At 33.7% G+C, this 12,703-nt stretch overlaps 1 long non-coding RNA gene across 1 annotated transcript; it reads right to left on the bottom strand.

Annotated features, from left to right (window-relative positions):
- Positions 1-7,523: 7,523 nt before the first annotated feature.
- On the bottom strand, positions 7,524-10,942 carry LOC148689496 (uncharacterized). Its single transcript, XR_015958682.1, has 5 exons — positions 10,586-10,942; positions 10,379-10,415; positions 9,643-9,705; positions 8,273-9,253; positions 7,524-8,073 (listed from the first exon to the last, which is right to left on the bottom strand). It is a non-coding gene; the product is annotated as an uncharacterized LOC148689496 (long non-coding RNA).
- Positions 10,943-12,703: the final 1,761 nt, after the last annotated feature.

Here is a 12,703-nt window from a genome sequence, read left to right as displayed (position 1 = left end):
TAGATTCTAAATAGGTGAGCTAATAACGGTCTGAGTCGTTAACAGTCGTGTTGTTCCTGTCAAGTTAACTAGCTATGCAAGAAATTGTCATAGCTAATGTCTTATCTAGCAAACGATATCTTATCGTGTTATTAATAGGTGACCTGACAATGATCCGACTTGTTAACAAATTGACTTGAAACCTAGTACTTTTGTATCTTTTCGTGTCAAATTAACGAATCATGCAAAAGATTGTTAGGCTTATGCTCTATTAGTGATTAAAAAAGAAAAAAAAAAAACTAATTATCGAGTCTTATCCAAAGACACAACTAAATATTGTAGGCTTAGCGCATAGTCTTGCAATGCTTTCGGAACAAAACATTCTTTCACTTTCTGCTCACGTCATATTAATTTCGAGGCAAGAGGGGCATGGCCCGTGGAGCAAGGCACAAGAAATAACTAACATAATGGTGAACATTAATCTTTTTGATGACATATATGCTTCCCAGAAAACTAATTAATCTTATTGATACGACGACAAGAAAGAATGAATCATGTGAGCATTAGTTATAATGCCATATAATTATTGATACGAAGACAAGACAAGAAATGTATTATCTTATTGTTAGATTAGGTAAGTGAGAGTAAAATAATTGAGGAATAATTGATTAAAAGTAAGAGATCAAAAGTGTAGATGCCCCAGCCCACTAGGAGTATAGGTCTAGGGTGGTCTCCACTGTTGGTTTTTTTTCTAAGAAGTTAGCCACCATTTCAAAGGAAAAAGACACTTAAATTTCCCCTTATTATATTTTTTGTCAGTCTAGTTGGTAAGTTATGTAATTTTAACTTTTCAATTCAAATTTAATGAGTAATTTGGATATGCTAATTTTGACCTCTAAAATTCAAATTTGATGTTATTATGTTGGTAAACGTGAATGATTGCTAATCGTTGATGAATGTAAATCTATTTCAATCAACGGCTGATATTCAATCATGCGAATGAGTTCCTATCCATTCCTAACAAAACCCATAAACTTTTAGAATGGCCAAAGCCTAGGAAACAAAAATTCTTGAGTAAATTACCGTTTGACCCCCTAAACTATTAGTCCAGTTGAAACTGACCTCCTGAACTATTTTTTTGGTAAATTAACCCCCTGAACTATTTGAAATAAGCCAATTAACCCATTCTCATTAGATACCGTCCACAATTCTATCAAATTCAAGGGCAAATTAGTCTTTTCATCATCAATTCTTACATGTCACTTATAACCACCAATAAATTATGACATGTGGGCACATAATAACGTGTAATAACAATGTGAAATGGTCTATTATGCAAACATTTGGTTTCTTTATGTTTCTTATTATGCTATAAGTTTTTGAATTAAACATTTGGCTTATTTTAAATATTTCAAGTGGTTAATTTACCAAAAAAAATGTTCAGGGGTCAATTTCAACTAGGATAATAGTTTAGGGGGTCAAACCGCAATTTACTTGTATACCAAGTTGCAATATTGCATTACACGTTTGAATCAAATTTACAAACTAAATGATATGATCGTTAATGATTGGATTATTACTTAAGCGTTGATTGAAGTACTTATTTTCTATTGATGACACATTATTTAGTTTGCAAATTTGGTTTAAAATTTTGGTCTCTCTAACATTACCCAATAAGTAAAAATCTGCTGGTAATGAATGATTTGAGTTAGAGATACTGAAGAATATATCAACGGCCATAAAACGTGGTGTGGGTCCAAATCTGATGAGCAAACTAGTAGATACTAGTTAGTAGTGCCCGTGCGATGCTGCGGGTTTAAAAATTGTATGAAATGCTGCGTTCAAAACATGCAGAGATGGTGGTTTAAAGCATGAACGTTGTTTATAATACAGATTTAAAAAAAAAAAATTGCAGCCTAAAGATCTAGCTGTTGCAATGTATAATCAAAAGATGGGCATTGTTGTTTATCCACATGTAAAATAGAACATAGTCATGCATTCTATTGTAACAGTTATACATAATTTTTCATCAGTAGTAACATATGTACATAAAAGGTTATCAAATGTCCGTACATCTGCAGACAAAAAATATTACAGCCATCCATTCTATTCTAGGAGTTCTATGTCATTCTTGGTGAGCAGCAGTGCTTAGAAAGCTTTACAAAGTGCTGGTGTATGCACATGCAAAAAATACCATACAACCTTCATCACCAAGTACTATTTACATCCCAAAAAAATATTCGAAGCATTGTCTGATGTGAATTAGGAAAAGTTCGAAATTTTTCACCTATAGTCAGAGTTGTGGCAGAGCATTCTTCGCGATGGGCAAGCCAACCTAAACAAAAGGAAAAGAAGCCGAAACATTTAGATAGGCATTAAATTTATGCTTCAACAAATTTAGATTAGAAGAAAAAGTGATGGTAAACTATTGACACCTATAATTTTTTTGGAGGTGTCAAATCTGCCCTTGGAGGAGTCGGGGGTGATTTTTTTTTAACAACTTGATGGGAACTTGATCAAAGTCTTTTTCACCTATATTTCTTTTACATCACTGTTTTAAATAGATGACAAATGTTAGGGAAAAAAAAGACAAACTAATGAAAAAGGCTTGAAAACTTTGAGTTTAATGATAAAGACAAAATAAAGGGTAGAGTGAATAGTACCATGATTGACTTTTTAGTGTAAAAATGTGGTTTTTCGTTAAAATGAACAGTATCGTGGGCTTTTCGTTAAAACTTCCTAGAAAAAATGAGTAGACAACAGTTTAAAACCTGTACAAAGGAAAGATAGGAAACAAACATTTGTTTATTGCCAATAAACAGAGGCCTCCTCACTGACTCTCGTTTATGCTTTTGTGACTCTGCAATTGTGTTCGGTGTTGACATAGAAGATGAAACCACAGTTGAGGACATACTAATTCCCCTTACCAATGTCTGTGGAGTTGTTGGCTCAATACTTGTATCATTAGAGGCATTGTAAATGAGAACATCACTTGAATTAAAGTTGTTTCTTCTATTGCCAAAACGTAGGTGATAAATTTTTTTTTTGCCCTATCAATTTGAGAAACTCATTGGGTAATTGTTGTTGATCCACCAATCTCTGATTTAGGACCAAATCTTTGCAAGGCGCTCCAAAAAGCATTTCACCAGATTTACCAATTACAAAGCGATGATTTCATTGGTATGGTCCTCAAGAATCAAATTTACTTTGTACCTATATTAAAAAACTGGGGTGATGTACATTTGACACAATCAATCATTCAAATAAGAATTTTTTTTTTTTTTGGTACCAATGCATTCAATGTGAAATAGTATTTATGTTAAGTTAGGAAGAGCATAAATGATTAATTATATATAAATCGCATGAAAAACGATGATAGGTTGTATTTAAATTTGCAAGACAGAAAATTGAAACATAGAATGTTACATATTACCAAGGCGTTGGAACCAGCTACCACCAGTCAAATCGTGTGTCAAAACGCTTGACAGATGCTTTGCACAAAAATGTGTCGTCCTGTAAAATGGTTTTACAAATATTTGTATAAGGAGGAGTCAGCATGTATATAATTTTGAGTAGATTCGTAAAAATTTTAGTTATCAATTAAAAAAAAATAATAATAATAAAAAGTTTTATTAAAATTTTATTACCTTATATAAATCTGGATCGAGGAAAGCTAATTCATCGATCGTCACTCTCTTGGCAGTTTGTAAAATTTGAGCTTCATTTGGCTGCTGTGAAGAGGGTGGCAATGTTTTCATAGCGTCTGTGCAATCAGAAAACCTGAAGGCTTTAAAAGATAATGTGACTTGAGTAAGTTTGTGAAAATAACATAGCTTTTGTTGTAAAAATGATGGGTATATTTTTATTCTCTCTGAGGAAGCATAAATGTACCCACATTGATTTATATGAGTTTAGCTCTGGGATGTTTGGATCAAGGAAGAAAAGTGAGGAACCAGTTGTATTCAACACAATCTTATCTGTGAATTGGAAAAATAATGGAAAAAGCATGAACAGAACATTAGCAAAGAGTCTAGATAATGTCATTATTGATAATTAATTAGATAAAAAAAGAATGAGAGACAATAAATGTTATGAAGTTGTGTTCTAAGAGATGATCAACACAATTCACACCATATGATATTTAAAAATAGGACAATAAAGATATGTAATAGGCTTAATCGAATTACATACCTCAGTATAACTTTATTTTCAAACTCATGAAGACAACAACAATTGGTGCAAACAATGCTCCCATTGACAATGAACAAAAACTCTCTGCAACATCTCCCTATAACGTAACGTTTTGTTCTTCTTTTTTGTTGCAGAAGCAAATTGAAAATTGATTTTCATACAGCAAGAAAGAATGCATTTAATTATTATATCAAAAAAGTAGACAGTCAATATCATAAGTATTATATGATTGCCTAACAACAGACAATTTGGCAGATAAAATTTTAAAACTGTTGTAACACAAATATAATAGGTATAAAAAATAATTTAAAATTACAATAAGTAGAGGGAAAAAACAACCTAATATTTTGAATAACCAGATCACACTTTTGAGCAACTCTCTGATTAATTTGTTTTGGCTCCAAATGTTGTACACCGGTTACATGACCAATGACATCTTGCATTTCAACAAATAAATAGAATTGAGTTGTTAAAATCTATTTTACAAAATAAAGACAAACAGTTTTTTAACAGATGTATACATTTATATATGCATATATATATATATATATTATTACCTGTGAGGATGTCAACTCTGTTAAGCCGAGGATAAAGTGTGTTATAATCCTGTAAAAAGAAGCGATGTTGAGGGATAGTTGGAAATACACTTGCCAATTTTTAAAAAATTGTTTTACCGGTGAATACGATCTGGGTGTCATGCAGGACAACCCTGTATTGACCCCTTACTTTACTGGTACGAAAAGCCATAATTTCATAACAATTGCCAGCTTCTATTTTGGAAGCAACAATTTCACAGTCAAGGTCTGTTGTGCAAGCTTCAACCGCACATTGCTTTACAATTAACAACAGCAAAAAAGAAGGAAAAAAAGAAAAGATTACAAATCCAAGCAATAAGCAAATCATGATACCAATTTGATTTTATATGAGAAAAATGAATATGTATAAATTGAATATCAATTATGTATATATAGACTAACCAAAATAGAAACAGTCCAATTAAAAATTAAGATTAAAAGATTGATCACACACTCTATTCATCTAACAAAACCTAAGGGTTATTATTCAGCATGGAAAAAAAACATGATAGAACAAAGTGTTATTTCTAGCGTTAATTATCCTTGTTACCAGTCTTAATTAATACAGATGAATAACAATTGCTCACCATTTCATCAAGTAACACAGAATCAGAGCTATATTTTCCATTTACTCTGGCCAAACAAAGCATAAAAAAAAATTTCAGAAACTATCACCACTCAAAGATTAACCATAAGAAACAAAACGATTATACGATTATAAAATTCCAAAAAAAAAAAAAAAAAAAAAATCCTATTTCAATGAGAGCAAAAAAATGCACAGTGTCGGCCCTGATTTCTATAACAACCAGCTTAAACCCAATTCAGCATATGAATGAAGCACACACCCAAGTTTAATAAATTATCATAAGAAATCATGATTATCACACCAAATCATAAATGTTTCACTTTTCACTAATCAGCTGGTCAAAATCAACAGCATTGCACGCCTAAGAACAATTCCACCCCTAAAGATTTTACGCCAGCACCCAGCCCATTTATTCACTTAGTGAACAGTAATATACCCTAATGAACAGTAATAGGCCAAAGCATCTCCACCCCTAAAAAAATGTGCTAGCACCCAGTCTAAAAATGCGTTGGCACAAACGATCTCCACCCTTGCAAAATGTGCTGGCACCCAGTCCATTTAAAATATTAATAATTTTTTTTATAAAATAATAAATTAAAAAAATAGTTTTAATTTCGGATAGAATTTTTAACCAATCTCGTCACGCCACGTGTCATTATCCGAACGTACTATTTTGTGAATAGATTTCTGCTAAGATTTTCAACCAATCCCGACAAGCCACGTGTCACTTCCTGTTTACAATAATTTAGTCAAGATTTCGATAAGATTTTCAACCAATCTTGTCACACCACGTGTCACTTCCTATTTACAATAATTTAACCAAGATTTCGATAAGATTTTCAACCAATCACGTAGTGCCACGTGGCATTGTCCAGAACCTCATCCTTTCTTTTTTTGTCCATATAAACCCTACATCCCTACATCCATCCTCACACTAAACTCAATCCTTTTTTTTTAGCTCAGAATCCTTCTTTATCGTTTTCAAATCTTGAGTTCTTACAATGTCTTCTTAAAGAAGAGTGTATAAACAGTTGCAAGAGCAGTAGAAAAGATTGTTGGTACAACAGGAAGAATTGGTCAATCTTGACGAAGGTGGAGGTGGAGATGAGACCTTCGCAATGGAGGAAGATGAGGATGATCACCATAGAAAGCGGAGGGCCTCACATTCCCACCGTATCATGGAAGCTGTGGGTCAGATAGCTAAACCCAGATGTGCGGTAAACATCGATAGAAGAAGGGAAAGACGAGGTAAAGATCTCTTGGAAGATTATTTTATTCCCAACAGCGTTTTCCCTTATTATGTTTTCAGACGTCGTTTTAGAATGCAACGAAGTTTGTTTGATAAAATCATGAGTGCTGTTTGCAACCATGATCCATACTTTGCGCAAAAAGAGGATGCTTTTCATGTTCTAGGTCTTCTTCCTGAGCAAAAAATTACGACTGCCTTGCGAATGCTTGCATATAAAGCATATGCAGATCAAGTGGATGAGATCGCAAGGATGGGAAAAACAACTGTTCTGGAGTCCCTGATGTGGTTTTGCTCTGCAATTGAAGCCCTCTACACCAATGAGTACCTCCGGAAACCCATGCCAAGGGACATGCGAAGGCTTCCCTGGCATGATTGGAAACATCGACTACATGCACTGGACTTGGAAAAATTATCCAAGTACGTGGCAAGGAGCTTATGACGACAGAAAATGAGCCAAAAGCATCATTTTGGAAGCAGTGGCTTCATTTCATACATGGATTTGGCATGCTTTTTTTGGTGTTCTAGGAACTCAGAATGACCTAAATGTCCTTGCCCAATCTCCAGTGTTTGACGAACTGCTACAAGGAAATAGGCCGAGATGCACATATTGGATTAATGGTAATAAATACGGGGGACCATACTACCTTGTAGATGGCATTTACCCAAGGTGGTCAACATTTATCAAAACAGTGCCACATCCACAGAGTGAAAAAGAAAAACACTTCGCAAAGTGTCAAGAGGGGTGTAGGAAGGATGTCAAGCGTTGTTTTGGTATCCTGCATGCTCGTTGGGCGATTGTCAGGGCTGCAGCTAGAATGTTTGATGTCGAGGCTCTTCGATCCATCATGATGACGTGTATTATTCTCCACAACATGATTGTTGAAGACGAGTATGATTATGATGCCGTTGATGAATACGAGCTGGATCCGATGAACAACTCAAGAACACAAATCTACTATGCTCATGACTGGACCGAAGATCCCGTGCAACACGAGCCGTTGGAACGGGATGGACATTACAGTGAATTAATCGTTCTCTCGATTAACTATTTCTCTTTGTCTCTCAGCCGCCGCATCTTAAGCCTCAATAATTGCTATTATTGCTGCCATAGCAGTAGCTTTTTCCTCATCTCTAGCCTTTTCCCACGCCATGTTCAGTTCACCTTGGCGAGCAAGTTCCTCCATATATTTAGTCTAGTCATTTTTGGAAGAACTACCTTTTTTCTTTGATGCCTTTTTACCTTGAGGCCTGAGGGATTGACAAGTCGGTTGGGTCTCCGGCACTTCTTCAGGCGTCCCTTCCGTGTCTTCAAATGTATTGGCTTCTTGTCGGCCGTATCTGCTTCTGGCGAATTGTGTATCGTGCATGACAACTTTTGGACCGGTTGCCACAATGTTGTATCTACGCCAATCTTTGACAATTTGCCAACATTCCCATTTGTTGAATGATTTGCTATGGTTCTTTGCATTGTAGAATGCTTGTGCTTGTAGTGTCTATAAAAATGTGGGATAAGATAGTATTAAAAAATACGGGTGTAACACAAATAAATAAATTAAAATATTGATGCGCTTGGAATGCATATAAATTACATAAAAATTGCATAAGAAATTACATAAAAATTACATAAGAAATTAAATAAATTAAAATATTGATGTGGGTGGAATGCATATAAATAAATAAAAATATTGTTACCTGATCCACTAAACTTGTCCCACTACGCAGATTACCGGAACCATGAGAGATGACATTTTTCCAACAAGTAAAGGATGCATTGAGTTTTTTCCAACGTCCTTGAAGACCTTGACTAGAGATCTGGCATTTTTCCATGTACATTGTAAAACGCTTTCGTAATTTTACTCCACATTTCTCGCTTATCCATCTCCTTATCCGTAATCAGGTCATGAGTAGTGTGAACCCAACATTCACACAACGTAACATCTTCAATGAGCTTCCACGACATCATTTTTTTCTCTCAAAGTGTACAAAATATTCAAATGTATAAAGTGTAGAAAGTGTAGAAAATATTGAAATGTGATGTAAGGTGGAAGATGAGGGTTAGGTATTTATAGAAAAATAAAAATTAATTTTTTTAAATTTTTCTGTATTTTGGAAAAAAAAATTCATAATTTTTAATTAATTTTAATAATGTTAATTGATCTGGACCGTTGGATTTGAAAAATATTCAAATCCAACAGCCAATGAGCTGCTATGTGGCCAATGGTCAAAATTCTGATCGTTGGGCTTTTTTTTTTGTTTTATTTTTATTTTTGGTGAAAAAAACATGGACCGTTGATCTGCGATCGGACGGTCCATTTTAAAAGTCAAATTTAAATTTTTTTTACTGTTGGAAATCCAACAAGTCTACAAAAACTAGCCGTTGGAAATCTAACGACACTGAGGAGGGCCACGTAGCTCTAATCCGGGTGAACATAAGTGGGCTGACAAGCGGGCCCCGCCGCTTGCACCCTTGTCTCCTACTCGCGCCCAGTCGCAAGTGTGCTGCACGCGCCAGCCAAATAGGCCGGCCTCTAGGTCTGTCCAAAATGGGCTGGTCTGTTGCCTGGCTTGGGCTAGGTGTCATGTTATTTTGCGGACTGGAGCACTTTGACAGAGTGTTGGCCTCACTTTTGGACAGGGTGCTGGGTTATTCCACCTTTGGTGGAACTGCTCTAACTGACAAAGAAAATTATAAAGATAAGGAAATCACAGAACATCAAATGACCTAACAGCTGATTGAGTTAGAGACAAATCAAGAAGATCCAATATCGACAAAGTGTAGTATAATCATTTGTGTAATCGTATATACATATACATATACATACATACATACATATATATATATATATATATATATATATATATAATGCAGCGGAAAAGTCCAGGCAAAAAATATATTCTTAAAATACACAAAAACAGACGGAAAAAAAGTAAATAAATCCGAGCACATTTAACTTTCACACGAAAAAAAAAGCAGCAAACTAATATACATACATATGTCCGTTAAAATATCATCATAAACTATGTCCAGTTAAGCCAGAAAAGGAGAACCCCAAACCATATACCTGAAACAGAAGCAGATTGAAAACAACAACACGGTAGCCTGGAAAAACCAACAGGGTCGTTTCCTGAAAATAGATAGGCACCAAATCATATACCCATAAACACCATTTAATTATATCGACCGACAGTAACACAGATACATTAAAAAACACAGCATGATAATACATATTTTCAAATTGATTCATCTGTTGACCACAATTTCCATGGACATTTGATACATGATGAACCAAATCCAATTTTTCAATGTATTTGATATTGTATAAAATTTTATTTGGCAACTATTATCACCAAGAAGATCAGATTCAAACCATTGTTTGAAATCTTTTTATTCTTCTTTCCAAAATCCATAATTTAATCAGTGTATTTTGCATTTGAATTCCATTTGAATTGCAGCCGTATGGATTGCCATTAACTATGAAGACCTGTCTATTTGTTACATCGTCTAAACTTTGTATTTACATGAGATTAATTTGAACAAACATTTAACATACTGTTGTCAATCAATCCGCTAATCAATTCTGTACTAACACATGAACTGTAAGAAAACCTTCCCTTTCGTTCTTTATTTATTATTCCCTAATTTATCTACTCTAATTTTAACACCAGATTCATCCAAGAACAAATTTTTTTTAATCATTATTCCCTATTTTCTACACTCTAAGTTAAACACCAAATTCATCCAAGAACAGAAAATAAATAAAAAATAAGTGGAAAAATAATAATAAATTAACGACATACCTGAAGTAGAACCAGCGCGAAAACGGCAACACAACACCTGGGAAAAATGAACATCATAAAAAATCCAGAGGAAACATTATACTCTAAAATCCCAAAATCACCCTAAAAATCACCTAAACCCAAATTTAAAACATAAGATCTAATTCCAAGTACAAAATTTATCACAAAAGTGCCAAAAATTGGCACCCAAGAAAATACACAACTAACCACAAAACGGGAAGACTTAAGACGCGAAGAAGCCAGCGGCCGAAGGAGAAGATGAAGACAGAAAACTGAAAACGAAGGAGAGAAGCGGGAAAGAATGAAGCAGAAAAAGCAAAGGAAGAAGTGAAGAAAGAAATAGATGAAAACGAAAGGAAAAGGGAGAACCCCTCTCATCAAAGATCTGGATTTCCCATGAATTTAAAAAATTAATTAAAAGATGAACAGTGCACCTGAGTTTGGGTTTTAGTATTATGGCAATTTATGCAGTGCACCAGATCCGCCGATTTCCATATGATAATTCCCTTCTTGTATCCAGCAGAGAGTCACTTAAATAATGCCTGTCTGGCTCTGATTCTGATGTTATTTTCTTAGTTGTCACTACATTTCTGTATTGTGTTTGTGCTGTGAAAGGCACTATGATTTATGGGAATATTTTTGCTAAGCATTCTTAAGTAACGGTGATATTCATAACTTTATTAATTAAAAAACTGTTATTAGCATTTTAAAAATTACATCGTACACTTATCGGAAGTGTATAAATATATAATATTTATAATGCAAAATGAGAATTTTGAAGTACCACTAAAATTCCTTTTAACGTTCCTAGTTATCTTGTGTTTCAATTCTTCCCATTTTAGGGAGAATTGATAGAACTTTCATTGTCACTTAGTCACATAAAAATCAACATTATACTTGTTTGTTTTAAACAATTTTAGTAACATCTTTACAACCAAATAGAACATGCAAATTGTACTTGAACCTAACTCATTATAATTATTGACATGCTTGTTATGTGTTTTTTACCACTGGATGACACAATATCCAAATGTTAGAATGATGTGTTTAAGTTTGTGGTTTTGGATGCAATTCTTGAACCTAATTCATTAAAGGGAAGGAATCTAAAGGTTCTTTTTAGCTAAAATGGTCTTTAAAATTGTCATAACTTTTCATTTTGATCCTTATGATTTAAAATAGATAGAAGTGGTTCCTGAAATTGTCCACCGTCATTCATTTTAGTCTTTCTGTGAAAAATCTCCTTAAATTGAAGTTACCACCAATTTAAGTGAAGGGGTTGATTTGACAAAGATACCCTCAATTTAACAGTGATTTTTCACAGAATGATTAAAATGATTTACGGTGGACAATCTCAGAAACCACTTCTATCAATTTTAAATCTCAATGATCAAAATGAGAAGTTATGACAATCTCATAGACTATTTTGGCTAAAAAGTTGAATCTAAATTGCTTATTACATGTCAAATATAAACATAGGTCACCAACCTTAAGTGATGATGTAAGTACCATTAATTGATAATGTCCTTAATGTTGACGTGGATAAATATTGAAACTTAATTTCAGTAGCACATCATTTTTGGTGTTTTGAAACCCCAACGGATCCCTATTAGCCAAGACAAATACTAACTCGTCTAGTTAAAAGGGGTCAATTTAGGGATCTAGAGTTCTATAGATGACATTAGAATGAAATTCACTTCAATACTTGTCCAGGTCATCACTTAACGTTGGAGACCTAAAGGATGTTCAATTTGCAAAAGGTTAGGTGGTTATGTGGAATGTTTTAAAAGGTTTAGACCAATTGAATTACTCCTTAAGATTTGGTAGTTATGCGTACTTAACCCATAAAAATAAGACGGACAATTTAAGTTCAAATTCAATAAACAACTTTTAAATAAATTAAAGGGAACTTTAACAAAAAATTCCTGGTACTATTCACTTTAACGAAAAACCACATTTTTACATTAAAAAGTCAATCTTGGTACTATTCACTTTACCTTTTATTTTGTTTTTATCGTTAAAACTCAAAGTTTTCAAATTATTTTCATTAGTTTTCCTTAAATTAAAAGCTGAAAGAAGAATGAGGTTTCAATCGTGAAAAGAAAAAAAAAACAAGAAACTTTTTTCTTTTAAATCCAATCGAATGTTACTTTCCATGCTATAGAAAAAAAGTTGTAGATTAGTGGGAATGATTCTCATCACAAATCTTTATTAGAATCGATTCCTGATCTTACTTGCTGGCCATGTATGGGTTTCACATTTCTCTTGATTCCTTTGCAGAATGATCCTTCCATTCTCATAAACTCTTGTTTTTATATCATGTAGAGA

This window comes from Pyrus communis, chromosome 17 (genome assembly GCF_041283825.1).
Source record: "Pyrus communis isolate YQ-2024b chromosome 17, ASM4128382v1, whole genome shotgun sequence".
NCBI lineage: Eukaryota > Viridiplantae > Streptophyta > Magnoliopsida > Rosales > Rosaceae > Pyrus > Pyrus communis.
The sequence above is the reverse complement of the archived record's forward strand: the minus strand, read 5'-3'. Positions and strand labels throughout refer to the sequence as shown.